We start from the raw sequence: 16758 nt of genomic DNA, 5'->3' as shown, positions 1-16758 counted from the left end.
AACAAGGTCTCTCTTATAATATAGTCTCTTAAAGTGGTAGAGTCAAATAACCCTGCTGACTCATTACTACCATTGTATCATCATTAAAGCATTATAGTATTCCAGCATTACAACAGGTGGTCGGCTATTAAATCATTTCCCTGACAGTTGTCAAGTAGCCAAATTTTGATCAAGTGACCATTAGGATGCTGCAATGGTCATAAGTGTGAAAAGTGGTCATAAGCAGAGGTGGTATTCAGCAGGTTCTGACCAGTTCTGGAGAACCGGTGGCGGAACTTTGGAGTAGTTCGAGAGCCAGTAACAGAGGTGAGTTGTGCTCCTGGTTTGGCCTGGATCATACAAACCAGTAGTAGCGGCGGCAGGAGGCTCCGCCTACCCACCCGGACGCTTCTGTGCACGTGCAGAAGCTTCTGTGCATGCACAGAAGTGTTGCGCCTGCCTGAACCGGTAGTAAAAAAAAATAGCAACCCACCACTGACCGATAAATACCCCCTCTGACTGCCCCTGGCCCCGTCTATTCTCTGCCTCCAGAGTTCCAACTTATCATTGGAGGAAATGGGGATTTTGCAGTAGCCTTCCCCTGCCACGCCCACCAAACCACGCCCACGAACCAGTAGTAAAAATATTTAAATCCCACCACTGGTCATATGTCACTTTTTTCAGTGTTGGTGTAACTTTGAACAGTCGCTAAGTGAACTGAGATAAATCGAGGGCTACCTGCACATGGTGTTTTGGGTTCCCACCCATTTCTATACCTGTTTCGTAGTACCCTTTTCTTTCCAAAGAGAAGTTTCCCCACACTGCATTTAAGCAACGGACTATGGCTTGCAAAGCCAAAGCTGGGAAACTACATTGGGGGAAGACCTTTCAGGAGTAGTTTTTGGAGAAGAGAGGAATGCGGGGGGGGGGGAGGGGGGTGAACAGAGGGAAAGAAGTATCTCCAGAGGAATCTTCCAGGAGTTTCCCTTTCCCCACTTTCTCTGCCACCGTTCCCTCTCCACATCTGGACAGATTTTGACAGTCGGTCTAATCATGTCACAGGTGGCGTTGGGGCTTTCCCCATCCGCGCTGACCCCCCCCCCCCAAAATGGACAGCCGTATATGTGTGTTTGTTTGTGTGTGTGTGTGTGTGTGTGTGTGTGTGTGTGTGTGAGAGAGAGAGAGAGAGAGAGAGAGAGAGAGAGATGCGCGCGCACAGGCGCTGTCAGTCCCCGTCTCCCCTCAGCACGCGAGACAGATTCCCACTCCTCCGCCGGGCTGAAAGGAGCGCCCTGCCTCCCTGAGCCTAAAATGGGAGGCTAGAGAAAAGCTCAAGAAGGAGGAAGAGGAGGAGGAGGAGGCTGTTCTGCCTGCCGCTGTGGGGGAGAGAAAGGGGGGGGTGTCCGCGCGCGCACTTCGCCCAGCTGCGAGCTCGGTCGGTCGCCGTGCGCGCGGTAGCCGGGGCGCGCGTGCGCGCCTCTCGCCTCTCGCCCGCGCCTCGCTCTCCTAGGTCTACAGGTAGCAGCAGCGGCGGCGGCGGCGGCGAGGGAGGAGGAAGGCAGTCCGGTTGCAGAAGGCTTCTTCTTCTTCTTCTTTTCTTTTTGCTCGGCGTCCCGTTCATTGTCCGGATGTATAGCTGGGGAAGCCAGAATCTCCTCTTGACCAGAATCCCTGCTTGCCTCCGCCTCGCCCCCTGGGATCTTTTCTTCCCCCGCCTCCTTTTCTTCCACTTGCTTCTGGGGTTCTTTTTGTGAGGGGAGAAAAAAAAAGCCGCCTCTGCGTGGACCCGTGTGTGTGTGTGTGTTTTACACACGGCCACGCACAGGTGCGCCTACGGTCGCCAACAGTTGCCTGCTGCTCCCTCGCAAAGCCACTTTTTAATTTTTCTTCCGCCTGACTTGGAAATCCCTGGATCCGTTCGGCTTGCCAAGTTTTTGCAGCGAGACGCGCCTTCTGAATTTTTTTCTATCTCCCGCCGCTGCTGCTGCTGCTTCTTCTTCCTCTTCTTTTTTTTTTTTTTTTTTTTTAAAAAGGGTGTGCATGTGTGTGCATGGCGGGGTGGGTGGAAGAGGTGTGCTGTATTGATCCCAGCAGCCGTTTTTGTAGGCAGAGAGACAGATTTCGATTTTCTTTCTCCTCCTCCTCCTCCTCCTCCCCCTGCTCTCAAATCCCCTCTCCCTCCTTCCCTTTCAAGACGCTAGAAATCCTGCAGGGACCTACTGGATTCTAAGGGATCAACCTGCCACGGTCTTCGGGCGAATCTGTTTTCTAAAAAGGGGCGCTGAAGAAACACAACGCGTTTGCTTTCAAAACAGAAGCAAAACCTCCCAAATAGTTGAAAGATCTCCGGCTTCCTCGTTTTCCAAATATTGCAGAACGGATTCTAAGGAAGATTAATGCGTTTAAGGTAAGGACCTCTTGTTTCTTATCCTTTCCGATTTCGGCATACAGTGCATCTCAGATTTCCCATAACTTCTGTTTTTCTCGAACTGAATTGTTACTACCCCAAATAAATGCTTTTCTAGACCTCCTCTTGGGTCTTTTGGTACCTGAATTGTGTCCCCCTCCCTCTGGAATCTTAAATCACCCACTTCTTTATTTCCCTCCCTGATTTAGGAATCATGTCTCTTTGATTCAGGCTTGAGTAGAAATCCACCACTAATTTATCCCATTAAAAAACAAAACATCTCCAGGATTATCCTGTTAAATAAAACTGCCTTTCCTTTGCACTTCCTGGTCCCAAACAGTTCAGAAAAAAAAAATTGCAATCCCGAAGAGTGTGCAAAATCATAAGCAGAGATGATGAAGATGATGATTAGCTCTTGTCCCAGACAATTCGAAAGCGGGACTGAACTATCTTACATATTGTGTGTGTGTGTGTTCTGGAAATGTTCTGCAGTTTTTGTAAGTAAATTTCAGCACTGTGGGAAGAGAAAAGCAGATCCCTCTAAAGCTGGAGAAAAAGAGTAAGGTTTGGTTTGTGTGTACTTTGTCTGTAGAGAGAATAAGTCTCTCGTGCTTCTTTTTAAAAATGCTAGAGGCCACTGTCTGGTTTTCAGCAACACACTTTGTCCCTTTTATTATGCCTCTTTGGTTTTCAAATGCACGTTTTCTCAAACGATGTCCTTTCCTTAATGTTCATCCTTTCTGTAATATGCTTTGCAACCTTTAGATTCCTTAGTGATCAGCCTTGTAATAAAGTGGGTGCTTAAACATGTGCAGTGAGGATTGTGTTGGTAGAGGAACAAGTGTTTCTGGGAGCAAGAAGGCGTATCTTTGAGAAGGGCAGGAAATATATATATATATCAGGAGATTGTGGCCATGTTCACACAACATGCTTAACCAGGTCAAGGAAAGAGCCAAAGCTTATATGTGCAAAGCATCCTTATGTTTGATTACTGCTTATCTTTATAAGTTTTTTTTATGGCTTCCTTTTTTTGTGAATTTATGCTTCAACTTATTGTATGAATGCAGAACTAAATTCTCAATGACTAGGTTAAAACTATCAATGCTTATGAGTTAGAGTCCCAATATTACCAACTGGAAGATGTCTATGAGTAACAGTCAGGAGAAAAATAAAAGGAAAAATGAAAGAAAATGAAAAGGAAATTAAGAAGAATTGGGCAAGTAAATTGAGGCAAAGGTTCAGTAAAGATCCTGTAAATTATTTTTACCTTAGGTCAAAAATAATTTGCAAGGTTTATGACTTTATTCTTTATTAGGCATAACTCTGGGATTTTTGTTTTGTTTTGTTAAATTAAACCTGTGAGTCTCCTCAAAACAGTTGAACAGTAGCATAGTGTGCACTTCCATAAATGTGCGTTAGTTCAAAAGTGAGCTTTGGGGAGACACTATCAGATTAACATATTTATATGAAGAAACTGTAGTCATTCATTTAATTCTAGACCAGGCACCAGTCCGATGTAGGCGCTTCTTCAAAAGAACATTAATTCCTCTCTTATCAAGTCTCTCAAAGGGATTTCAACCCAGTTTAGTTTATGTATTATTACAGAACTGGGGAATTGTCTTACAAGGCAAAGAAGTGGGAGAGAGAAATAGTGTGGACATTGCATGAAATCTTTGAATTGGAATGAACTTTCCCTCAGCTGGAGCTGAGGAAGGAAGGAAGGAAGGAAGGAAAGGAAGGAAGGAAGGAAGGAAGGAAGGAAGGAAGGAAGGAAGATTTAAGTTTGGTCTTTTAACTAGATGCTAGGTTCCTTACAATATGCTGTCTTTTATATCCCAGATTCTGATACTGAAAATAGCAAGGCTATTTGCAAGCAGCTCATGGCTACACATTTTAAGGAATTTAATTGCCATTAAAAAAAAGAAATCTCTGAGCTAATAATAAATGTCTATCTATCACAAATGATGTGTGCTACTCCAAAGGTAAATGTTAACCTTTTTTTAATCTCAGTAGTAAAGCGTTTGTCAAGAAAAGGTAAATGGCACTTTACCATACATCTTTGGCTGTGATTTACACACAAACACACATGCTACCTGGTTCTGTATCATTAGACAACCCTAGGGAACTGAGGACGCTTTAGATGTAAAGATACAATGCTTAAGAAGAAGGAGAGCTGTCAGCTTAGGCACCAAGAGACAGTACAATGTCCTTGGCTTGGACAGAGAGTTAAATCACCTGAAAAACTGCACAGAACAAGTGGGAAGCACTGTTTAAACTGTCTGATTTCACATTTTGATTAAAAGAGAAACAGTAAGAGGCTGCCGAATGCCTGATGCAAACTGAATCATTTGCAACCCTCTTAAATAAAAACACAGGCTGTAGCATTCGGTTTTTCATTATAATATATTGAGAGCTCCTGCAATGCTAAAAACAAAAAGTATAGGTGGTAGCCTATATGCCTTCCTTATATTCCATTCTAGCTACTTTTATTTGCATTTTTCATTACCGAGATTCGTTGATTTCCCCCCTTCCTTTCTCTTACTTGTATTTACAATGAACAACCCAAAAATTATTCTTAGAAACATCTGAATGACCTTCCTTTGATAAATCAGGAGAAGCAGTAGATCCTCCTGAAATGTTTTCTATTGTTTGTTCCAAAGAGTCCATCAAAAATTCTATATTTACCTAAGTTTACCTTCCTCTCCCTTCTTCTTCCTTCTTTAAAGCATTCTGTAGCCGGTGCTCGAGATGTTTATGAATCTGATTACATATGGTCATTTGTTATAAATACATAATGTCATGTTTCAGTTGGAGTTCCATTTAACATTATTGACAAATCATTCATTGTAGGAAAACACCATTAGCAATGTATACTTCATACATTACATGAGTCTCTAGGCCACCTGAGTATTGAATATGATTAATCAATGGAACTAATTTCTTAACTGGAAAATTTCCTTGTAGATTTTCTTGAAATATTTATGTGGCTTTAAATAATAGCCCAGAAAGATGATTATGAGATATGAATTGCTTTATCATCTCTATGAAATTGTAGTTGATTCTGTAACCTACAGGAATTAGTTTGCAGAGATTGAAATTCTGTCACTGCATTCTAAGGCACAGTCTCAGTCTATGAACCCGGAAGTTCTAACTTCAGACCTTGTTTTTATCTTGCTTGCTTCTCAGCAAACCATGATTTCTGTCATGTTTAACCAGTAATGTTTGGCATTCTAATCTCAGTTGTATAATATTTTGGCTCTAGAAGTTCATATTGGGAGAATACATGTTCTTGCATTATCACCCCTTAACTTGCTTATTTGCTACGTCTGTTTTAATTTTTGTGTCTCTTGGATGGTTGTTTGCTATTTGGTAGTTCTACTCTTATTGTATTGTTGTTAAATTGTTATTAGATTGTCTTGCATGCCACTTTTGAGTTCTTTGACAACTGGGTGGCCTTACATATCCAATCAGTCAGTTAATCTATATTCTCACCAGATGGGAAAGGATTATTCATGTTTGTTATGGCTGAAGTAGTGAAGGATTTTGACTTAATTAAAGCCAAATGTGTATCATGAGATATTGGATAAAGGCCTATCCAACCCACACCTCCTTTTACTTCAGTTCATTAGACTTTTTATGAATTTCTTTTCAAATTACAAAGAAAAAATCCAGCTGGGGGAGTGAAAAATAACTTAAACTAGATTTTCCATGTCTAGTTCATCATGGGAAAAGACATTTCATACCAATGGTTGTTACTTACTTAACCTTATTTTTGGTGCCGCTACCTTCTCTTCAGATTTCAGTATCTCATTTTGTATGTTTATGTCTTGCTTGTTTATGTCCTACTCCATGTCTTGTGTAGAAAGTTAGCACTCCATCTCCTAGAATAATGAAATATTTTGGGAAATATTATAAAAGGCAGAATATTATATTGCCCTGGATGAGAAAGCGAGAAACCTGCTCTTGGAAAGCAGCTCCCCACCTTTCTTAATAGTCCCAGCAGGACTGGGCCACCCTATCTACAAGACAGAAGGCCTTCAGCTCTAGGATGATGGGATTATCCTTCAGCAAAGTCATTCAACCACAATAGAAACTGCATTGCATTAGCCCAAGTTTCAACTAAGCTTGACTCAGAAAATCTACAAAGTTGGCTATGATCCCGGCATAGCCCCATGCGAGTCTGACAGCAACCAATAGAATATATGCCCTTGCCACAGGAACAGGAAGCTCAAAGGCAAGACCCAAGAGAGGGTATAAATAACACTCATTCTTCACTCTGCATGTTCAGCTGTCCATCAATAAGCTATCTTTCCAATCAGCCTCCATATTTCCAGTGTCTGAATTGAACTGAACCCAAGTGGATATTTCTTCCAACACTTGCATGCTTGATTAAGCCCTATCAGACCATATGATAGATCAGTCACTTTTGAGTCAGCATTGACTTCTGCTGACTGCCTAAACAAGTCCCTGCGGTTTTCTTGGCAATATTTTCGGAAATGTTTGCCATTGCATCCTTCTTAGGGCTGAGAGAGAGAGTGACTATCCCAAGGTCACCTAGCTGGTTCCGTACCTAAGATTGAACTAGAAATCATTCTTTTCTGGTTTCTAGTGCCTTAACCACTACATCAAACTTGCGATTTTTCAGGAAAGACAGCTGTTAGGACCTATACCCTATATGCCTTCTGTATGAACTAATTTGGGCTACATATTTGAATCCTCAATGTATAAGCATCCAACATTCCCTACTCCTCATTCCTTCCTTAAATTCTAGTTATTCACCAGATTGAACTATCATAAGACAGCTACATTTTGAACAGGGAGACTACGACTGTACAGTTTAGGGATTGAACTGAAAAGGTATCATTAATTTTCATTTATTTCGTTCATTTAATTCATTTCCTTGTTTCAACACTTCAAAAGCAGTGGATTTTTCAGATTAGCAAGATTTAGGATCAGGTTAAAGAATATAAAATGACTTTTAGTGGAACAGATAAGATCAATATCGCAGCTCAATATTCCTTTTTCGGCCAGTCATCTATGGCAAATTTGGAAAACTTGGAAGAGTAATATCTATCAGCTGTTCTTCATAAATCTCATTGTACAAGAGAGAAAAGGATGCATGGAGGATTCTTTCAGTAATCTAGATTTTTATCAGTCTGGTGCCCTCCAGATATATGGGGGAAAGAAATTTTCGAGACTTGCAGTTCCGACATAGTTGGGTGGAGCCAAGTTGCAAAAAGTTGAATGAATTGGATAGATAGATGTAGCTGTAATATGTGGTGTGAATCAAATATTTGTGATTGGCATGGAATTGCGCAGTCCTGAAATAAAATTAATTAGCATAACTGCCTGATTAAGGTCTGAGGTCTACATTCACAAAACATCTGAATCCTTACAGTGGTGGAAATATGATTTAATAATTTGAAGTATTTGATATTAAGTCTGAATAGAAGCCCAGATTCTAACTAAAGGTAAAGATAAAGGTTCCCTTTGCACAAATGTGCTAGTCATTCCGGACTTTAGGTGGCAATGTTTATCTCTGTTTCAAAGCTGAAAAGCCAGTGCTGTCTGAAGGCATCTCCATGATCATAGCAATAGCAATAGCAATAGCAGTTAGACTTATATACCGCTTCATAGGGCTTTCAGCCCTCTCTAAGTGGTTTACAGAGTCAGCATATCGCCCCCACAGTCTGGGTCCTCATTTCACCCACGTCGGAAGGATGGAAGGCTGAGTCAACCTTGAGCCGGTGAGATTTGAACCGTTGAACTGCAGATAACAGTCAGCTGAAGTGGCCTGCAGTACTGCACCCTAACCACTGTGCCACCTCGGCTTATGTGGCTGGCATGACTAAATGCCGAAGGCACAGAATGCTGTTACCTTCCCACCAAAGTGATTTCTATTTTTCTACTTACATTTTTATGTGCTTTCGAACTGCCAGGTTTGCAGAAGCTGGGACAAGTAATGGGAGCTCACTCCATTACGCAGCACTAGGGATTTAAACTGCTGAACCTCCGACCTTTCTGATCGACAAGCTCAGTGTCTAAGTCACTGAGCCACCATGTCCCTTTAGTTGAAGAGCAAGAGATAACCTGTAGAGCAAGACACTCAAACAAAGTAAAGCAATTTTAGGTTTTATTTTGTTCTTGACTTATACGAATGCACATAAAACAACCGAAATGTCTAATTAAAATTCAGGAAATTTGGGGCTGATTAATCTTAAGGACAAAAGATGAAATCATAATACAACTCAAAACGTGGAAAAGATTGATTCAAGAAATCCATTAAGCAGGCTGTCCTCTTTAGCAGTCTTGAACACACGAGAAAACGTCCTTAGCTCGGGTGAGATTGTCTTTAATATCTTGTTTACAACTGAAATAGCTGTAGTTCCTTTCCCTTTATTGCCTTCCCCAGCATGCATGTGTGAATTATGCATGGTGCGATATATGACTCTAGCCATTTTGCTTTATAAATAATTATGGTATTATATTGTATTTGAATCATACATTGCACAGCAGATCATGGTCAAAATAAAATCAGTGAACCCAATGGCTGAGTTATCACATTGTGCTAAAGGATAATGTGATTTATTTTTGGCTCAGAATATGGTGTGAACCCATCTTTATGACTCACAAGTTAAAATAGGACTTGGCCTGATATATAAACTCACACAATGTCAGACAGTTAATTCCATGTCTGTGGTTTAAACATCAGGCAGGCAGCAACCCTTGTGGGAGAGCTTACTTGGAAGTAAATATTGTGTGATTTTGTAATTAAAGGATATTTTTCCCAATGTTCAACCACTCAGCATTGTAGAATAGTACCAAATAGTGATGGCTGGACCATTTGCAGGAAGATCTGAACTTGAGAGAAACATTCAAGAATATCTAGGATTATTGTTGTTATTTGCGAAGTCGTGTTCGACGCATTGTGACCCCATGGACCATGTTCCTCCAGGCCTTCCTGTCCTCTGCCATCCTCTGGAGTCCATTTAAGCTCACGCCTACTGCTTTGGTGACTCCATCCAGCCACCTCATTCTCTGTCGTCAACTTCTTCTTTTGCCCTCAATCTTTCCCATCATTAGGCTCTTCTCCAGTGAGTCCTTCCTTCTCATTAGGTGGCCAAAGTATTTGAGTTTCATCTTCAGGATCTGGCCTTCTAAAGAGCAGTCAAGGTTGATCTCCTCTAGGACTGACCGGTTTGGTTGTCTTGCAGTCCAAGAGATATTTGGGATATTGTGCTTTAATAAACAGCCAAAAAATGCAGTTCTTCAGTCTTCCTGCTTCTCATACAACTCTTACTGCTTCATTTGGTTAATGGAACATGCTGTGTTACTCAACAGTGATCTAGTATGGAGCAATGGTTGGGATATTATACTGGCACTGGGGAGACCCTTGTTCTTCTCTACCCTTAGCCAGAGAAACTTACTGGGTGACCTGGGGCCACTCCTTCTCTCTCAACAAAATCTACTTCATAGAATTGTTTCTGTGCTGAAGCATACAAGGAAGAAGTTTTTGAGCTCACGAACAAAGAAGTCAGGATATAACTCTTAACAAAGTCAAAAGAAACAAGAAAAACAATAAAACCAACCAAATGTGGCAGGTATAAATGCAGCTGCTTGCTCTTTTTCTGAGCTGGTTAATCATGGTATGCAAATTCAGCTTAAGTTGCTAAATTGGCAGGTAGTGGAACAGAGCCTTATTTTTTACTGGTGACCTGTGCAATTGAATGTCCTTTCCAAAGAAAAATGCAAAATTCTCCCATTTGTGTTCAGGTTTAGGGGTGATTTTAAAACGGTTTTGTTTCCATTTCAGTATCCGTAAAGAATATTTAATGAAACCTATATTCAAAGTGTGCATTTATTATGAAATATTATACAATGGTTTGGAGAGTGTAGTACTCCCTAAAGGTGGTTTAAATATATGTCAAGACATAAAAAAAGATACTCTTTCGTTGCTAAACTATTTCTTCATTGTATAACTGCTGTAGGGCCCTGAGTTTACAGTCTGTTCCAGCCTTTGCCAGTCTGGTGCGTTCCAGATGTTCTGGGGCTAGAACTCATGGAATTCCCAACACATCTGGAGGGGACCAGATTGACAAAGGCTGGTCCCTCAGTAATAATCCCTCAATGGTTACTTATCTGATCTTTCTATAAGGAGGAAATACGTTGAGAGAAAAGAAAGAAGGCTATAGGAGGCTAAAATGACCTTTCTGAGTTTACCAGTGAAATAGCATCTTTGATACTGTACCAAGAACAATATAACAGGTGTTTGTATTGTCCTTCTGAATAAGTCAGGTTCACTGTGTTTAACACAAATGGTTTTGTCCTTAGGCTATTATGAGATCTTTGGTGTACCCAGAGGGCAGTAATAAGAAACCTCTTAGTACAGAGGTGTCAAACTGGATTTCTTGGAGGGATGGATCAGCATTGTAGTTGTCCTCCACAGGCCGGCAAGGTGGGGGGAGACGGGACGGACTCCGTCCTGCAGCACCGCCCCCCTCCATTTTCAGCATTTGCTTCCATTTTTCAGCAAAACTGGCTCATATCGAGCCATTGGTTTTCTTAATGACCAATTTGTTTGCTTAATGACCATGGTGGTCACTTTATGACCATGATGGTTGCTTTATAACCACAGCATATACTTAATGACCACCATAAAAACTCATAAAATCATATCATTCACATGAATGGTCCAATTTACAACTATCATAAGTTGCAACCATGAAAGATAGGTTCCATTACCGTCATAACTCGAGGAATTCGAGCAGATAGGTAAGAACTTTGGGGCAGAAAAATAAGAATTCAAAGATGCCCTGAGCAGAAGAAGTTGAAAAGCTAGTAGCTCAACCAATAACTTAAATATAGTTGCCATGACTTATATTGCTACACATACATCAGAGATAGGAACAGCATTTAGACTTCTGTATTCCCCCATGGTGTTTTTCAGCACTCTCTGTGAAGTTTACAATGTAAACATATTGCCCCCAACAAACTGGGTCCTCATTTTATTGACCTTGGAAGGATGGAGTCAACATGGAGTCCCATCAGGATCAAACTCCAGGCTGTGGGCAGAGTTTGCCTGCAATACTGCACTTAACCAATGTACCACCAGGACTTATGTGATGGACATCCTACAGCTCATGGGCAACTGTGGAGTAGGCAAGGAGGACAAGTACTTGATGATGTCTTCATACTTGTGTATCTCTTTCAGACACTGAAACACAAGTGGATGACAGCCACATTTGCATGATTGCATCATCACTTACGTGGTGTCTTTATGTTGCTGCTGTGGAATTCTGCTTTGGTTATCTCCAACTTCCTCCCAATCACATGCTGAAATTCAGTGATAAAACAGAAGCTGAATAACACATTTTTTTTCTTTCCTGCCTCCAAGAAATATAGGTTTATTAAACTAGCAGTAGGCTTAACACAATTAGTTTTCTTTAAAAAACAAAACAAGACCCTCCCCTAAACTGAAAATAAAGAGAGAAAAAAACCAATTGAAAAATTTGCCCCTTTCTATTCTTTTCCATCATCGCTCGTGTACTCCTGCAGCCTCAGTCTGACTTTTGATTAAAAGTGTAGCTCCCAGGCACAAGATAGATACTTTTCCTGTAAACACAGCACATAGAGACTTTCCAATTCTAGGGGAATTTCATTTCTCACATTTTAACAAATGTGCTCTGTATTAGCCGTTATTTTAATAAGATTTTTCTTTAGGTGTGTATGCTTCCTCTATTAATCATTTCTGATTAATCAATGAAAAGCCATTTAATAAACAAAAATGCAGGCTGATTAATCAGTTCAACACCTTTTAAAAAAAATCATGCAGTGCAAGAGTGGCATGTTTCTTGCAAAATTATGAATCCAGCAACCATAGAAAGTTATTTTTTCCCATTTAAAGCCATTTTACTTGCAAACCAAATTATGTTCGCACAGTATCATCAATTTAAACACTTCTTGGTTTTTCCATTTGGTTATTTTTTTATAGCAAGACAGCAAAAAAGATAAGAGTACAAAAATGAAATATTGAAAGACAATGAAGCAATAAAGGCAATAAATGACTGAATCAAAGAAAGAAATGAAACCTAAACAGAATAAAGAAATAGAAGAGAAAGAAAAAACATATGTTAAGCAAGGAAAAAAATGAAAAAGCATCAATAATACACATGCATGTATGCACAAACACAAATACACACCCCACAGGCAAATGTGTGTGTGTGTGTGTGTGTGTGTAATTGCCTTTAAGTCCCAATGGTGCTTTTTCAAAAGGGAACTAGACTTCGTTTGTCCTTTTGTTTTTCCTTGAAGATGTTTTGCTTCTCATCCAAGGAGTTCCTTCAGTTCAGAACTGAAGAATCCCCTTGGATGAGAAGTGAAAGGCCTTCAAGGAAAAACAAAGAAAGACCAGTTGCGTTTTGAAAAAACACCTTTGGGACAACCATGACCTGGATGACTTAGAATCTCCCATAGACAATTTGCCTTTGAGGTATTTACAGATTCATGGAAGAATAAACATTATTCTCAAGAAAGGAGGAAGAACTTTGAGAAAGACGACAAAGATTTGAAATATTTCCATAAAACCAAGATCTATAAGGAGAACACACACACACACACATACACACACACACACTCATATCCACAAAGAGAGACACTATTGATATATGGAACAAATTAAAATTGCTTGATAATATGGATGCAAAACTTTAAAGAGGTCATCACAGAAAAACAAATAAATCAGTAAAATCTAAGCTAGGGAAAATTGGTACAAAATATCTTTCAGATGTTATGTAACTCTGTCAATGGTTAACACAATACAAAAATCACCTAGCAACAAATGTTGGAAGCGCTAAACAAAGAAGGAACATTTTAGCACATCTGGTGATGATGCAGAAAATAAAAGGCTAAAAGTATTAGAAGAAAGTGCATAAAAACATTCAGAAAAAAATGTAAACATAAAATGTAAAGTGAAATTACAAATATTTATATTGGGAATAATTCTAGAAAATAAATGAAAAGCATCACAACTGACTGACATATATGTTGGTAGCTGATAAAAAAAATGGCCCAATACTGGAAAAGTGAAATTTTGCCCATGATGCAAGATCAGTGGAACTAAAATTAGATGGCATGCAATTATTACCCAGATGCTTATCAGAAATTTTTGTTTACTGTTTATCAGAAAGTCATTATGTAAATATCCAGGTTGTGATTGGATAACGGGTTTGCACATCATTATCCCCTTCAAAAATATACTTTTATCTAACTTGGAGTAATTTACTAACATTTGGGAATCACTTTTTTAATCCCCACAGAATACTTCAAGATTCACTTTCCAAGATTTAAAAGATAAACAGTATTCTATTTTTTTTTTAAACAAAGAACTGTTTTCTTTTCAAAGTCGAATTAAGTTATCCACCCATTTTCCTCAATCTGGTACAGGTAAGTCCTTGATTTATGACTACAATGGAACCTGCCCATTACAGTCATAAGTCGTAAAGTGGATCACTACATGACCAGACCTATTTTTACAATCTTTTTGTGGTAGTTAAGTGAATGTGGCTGCCATAAAGTGAGCGTGTTGATTGCAGAGTGGATATATTGTTCACTGTGGAGCATTTTTGACCAAAAATAGATATAAATGCAGATTTTGGATAAAAAGATCATAAAATGTGGTCATATGACTGCAGAATACTGCAAACTGCCATAAATTTAACAACTAGACACAGGGACAGTCTTTTTCTTTTCAGACCATCATTCCGCTGAACATCTAATTGTCACAGTTCTATAATTCAATAATACAATAGCAGAGTTGGAAGGGACCTTGGAGGTCTTCTAGTCCAACCCCCTGCCTAGGCGGGAAACCCTATACCATTCCAGACAAATGGCTATCCAACATCTTGAGAGACCGCCTGCTGCCAATTACCTCCAATAGATCGATCAGATCCCACAGATTAGGCCTCCTCTGAATTCCATCCGCCGGCCAATGCCGACTGGCGACTACCCGGAGGAGAGCCTTCTCTGTGGCTGCTCCGACCCTCTGGAACGAGCTCCCCGTGTAGATTCGAACCCTCACCACCCTCCAGGCCTTCCGCAAAGCCCTTAAAACCTGGCTGTTCCGACAGGCCTGGGGCTAAAGAGTTTTTGCCCCCCTTCTCGAATGGTATGGTTGTTGTGTGTTTTTAAATTTTGTATTGTTATGTCTCGTCTTTTTTATCCCCCTGTCTGTACCTCCTTCCCTGATTGAATTGTGAGCCGTCCTGAGTCCCCTTCGGGGAGAAGGGCGGCATATGAATGTAATCAATCAATCAATCAATCAATCAATCAATCAATCTTCTTAAAGACTTCCAATAGACATTCTGTCTAATGTTTATGTGTATTTTCCCATGTATTACAACTAGTATTATTATTTATCCTTCTTATTATCTTTCTCAATCCTCTCTCTTATTGGTATGGTGATGATGATGATGATCATTATTCTGTTGCTCTGCATGTACACTGAGAGCTCCTGCATGGGTAATAAATTCCTTGTGTATCTAATCACACTTGGCCAAATGAAGTATTCCATTCCAACCCGTGTGAGCCAGTGGCTGAGTCTCCGACATGCAGGTGGGGTATCTGTCAGAATTTCAGAACTGGGTCATAGGTATCTTGGGGAGGGGTGTCGGTCGCAGCTTTGAAAGGTCGCTAAGAGCTACCTGTACTCCAGGTGTAGAAGACAACCACTGCCTGTGGGTTGGTCTAGTAGTACTACATGGTCTAACGCTTTAATTTGTGAGTGTGGCAACCTTGATCAGACATTAAGCACTTGCAGATAAATGCATCCAATGGGCACCTGGTTAAAGGAACTCGGGCCTTAAATATTAGCTAAGAAGATTTCATTCATTTCATTTTCATTTTATTTGTCTTGTATGCCGCCCACTCCCGGAGGACTCCGGGCGGCTCACAACAGACAAGGGAAAGGGGATAAATAGACAAGACAACACTTTAAAAAAAGGCACAACATTCACAATTTCCGTGGGGCTGGGTATTTCACAAGCCCCCCCGGCCTGCTGGAGCAGCCAGGACTTGGTGGCTTTACGGAAGGCCAGGAGGGTAGTAAGGGTCCGGATCTCCACGGGGAGGTCATTCCAGAGGGCTGGAGCTGCAACAGACAAGGCTCTCCCCCGGGGAGTCGCCAGCCGGCATTGGCTGGCAGATGGAATCCGGAGGAGACCTAACCTGTGAGATCTTATCGGTCTGAGGGAGGTTTATTTCAAATCAGAGTTATAGTAACTCTACTCTGAAAAATAAACTCTATACGTTTTTATTACAAGGTCATCTTCCTATAGATTAGACCTTTGTCAGTGAAAAAGTATTACGTTGTTATTGCTTTCCTAAAAATCAGTTTTGTTTTACAGTAGGTTCCTGCATGGTTTGCAATAATTGTGCAGGGTGGCAGCTCTAAAGCTGTAGAGTACTCCAACTTTCCTCCTCCCCTTAAGATTTAGGATTTGATATACCATGTTCTTCACAGTGTCCACTTCGGCTTCAGCTGATAATGAAATAAATATATTGATGGTACTTATTTTCCATTCATACAGGTGCTTGAGTCACCTGTCTTCTTAATGACTTACCTTGATGTTTTTGTCACTAAGTGCTTTATGAGGCCTTCAGGTTAAGCACCTAATTAACTCACATCCATTAAAACTCGTGGTGGTATAAAAAATCTGCTCCTTGGTTGGATTTGGCCCAAATTCTCTTATTTGTGGCATCTGTAAAGCAGCTTTTTTGCTGATCCCGGGATGGATGTTTTATTCTTTATATTAGATGCCAATCCAGAAATCCTGGCAGCAGCTACATAGATTCCAAGTATTCTAGTGGATTAATAAAGTAGATATACAATGATGTATGGAATTAGCATTATTAATAGTATATAATGTTGCTGTGGCTATATTCCTGTTGATGAGTACATATTTTTGCCTATACTGTTGATCACTTCCTTAGACTGAATAACAGAATAACAAAGTTGGAAAGGGAGGTTTTTCTAGTCCATTGTCCTGCTCAAGCAGGAGACCTTATACAAGGGGTGTCAAACTTGATTTCATTGAGGGCTGCATCAGGCCTCTGTTGACCTGGGGGGGGGGGTGTCAGGGGGACGTGGCTGGCATGGCCGTGGCCAGCTCAACATCACTCATGTCGGGGCACTTGTGGTGGCCCGAGTGCTCTGTCAGCAAAGACGAGGCCCTCCTGACCTCTGTTTTCACTGGCAGAGGGTTGCAAGAAAGTGTGGCAGCCGAAAATGGAGCTCGGGAGCCAATTTTTGCTGACAGAAGCACTGCAGGCTGGATCCGACTCCCAGACTTTGAGTTTGACACCTGTGCCCTATACTA

At 40.7% G+C, this 16758-nt stretch overlaps 1 protein-coding gene across 1 annotated transcript in view; it reads left to right on the top strand.

Annotated features, from left to right (window-relative positions):
* Positions 1-2152: 2152 nt before the first annotated feature.
* NLGN1 (neuroligin 1) overlaps positions 2153-16758 on the top strand; it is a 773228-nt gene continuing 758622 nt past the window's right edge. Inside the window, exon 1 of the mRNA XM_087725227.1 lies at positions 2153-2386. The gene's annotated coding sequence lies outside the window, so the exon portion shown is untranslated. The remainder of the gene's footprint in view (positions 2387-16758) is intronic.

Source organism: Thamnophis sirtalis, unplaced genomic scaffold, assembly GCF_051295495.1.
Source record: "Thamnophis sirtalis isolate CommonGarterSnake01/CBP01778 unplaced genomic scaffold, rThaSir2_p1.2 scaffold_11, whole genome shotgun sequence".
NCBI lineage: Eukaryota > Metazoa > Chordata > Lepidosauria > Squamata > Natricidae > Thamnophis > Thamnophis sirtalis.
Note: the sequence above shows the minus strand (reverse complement) of the source record. Positions and strands in the feature narration are given on the sequence as shown.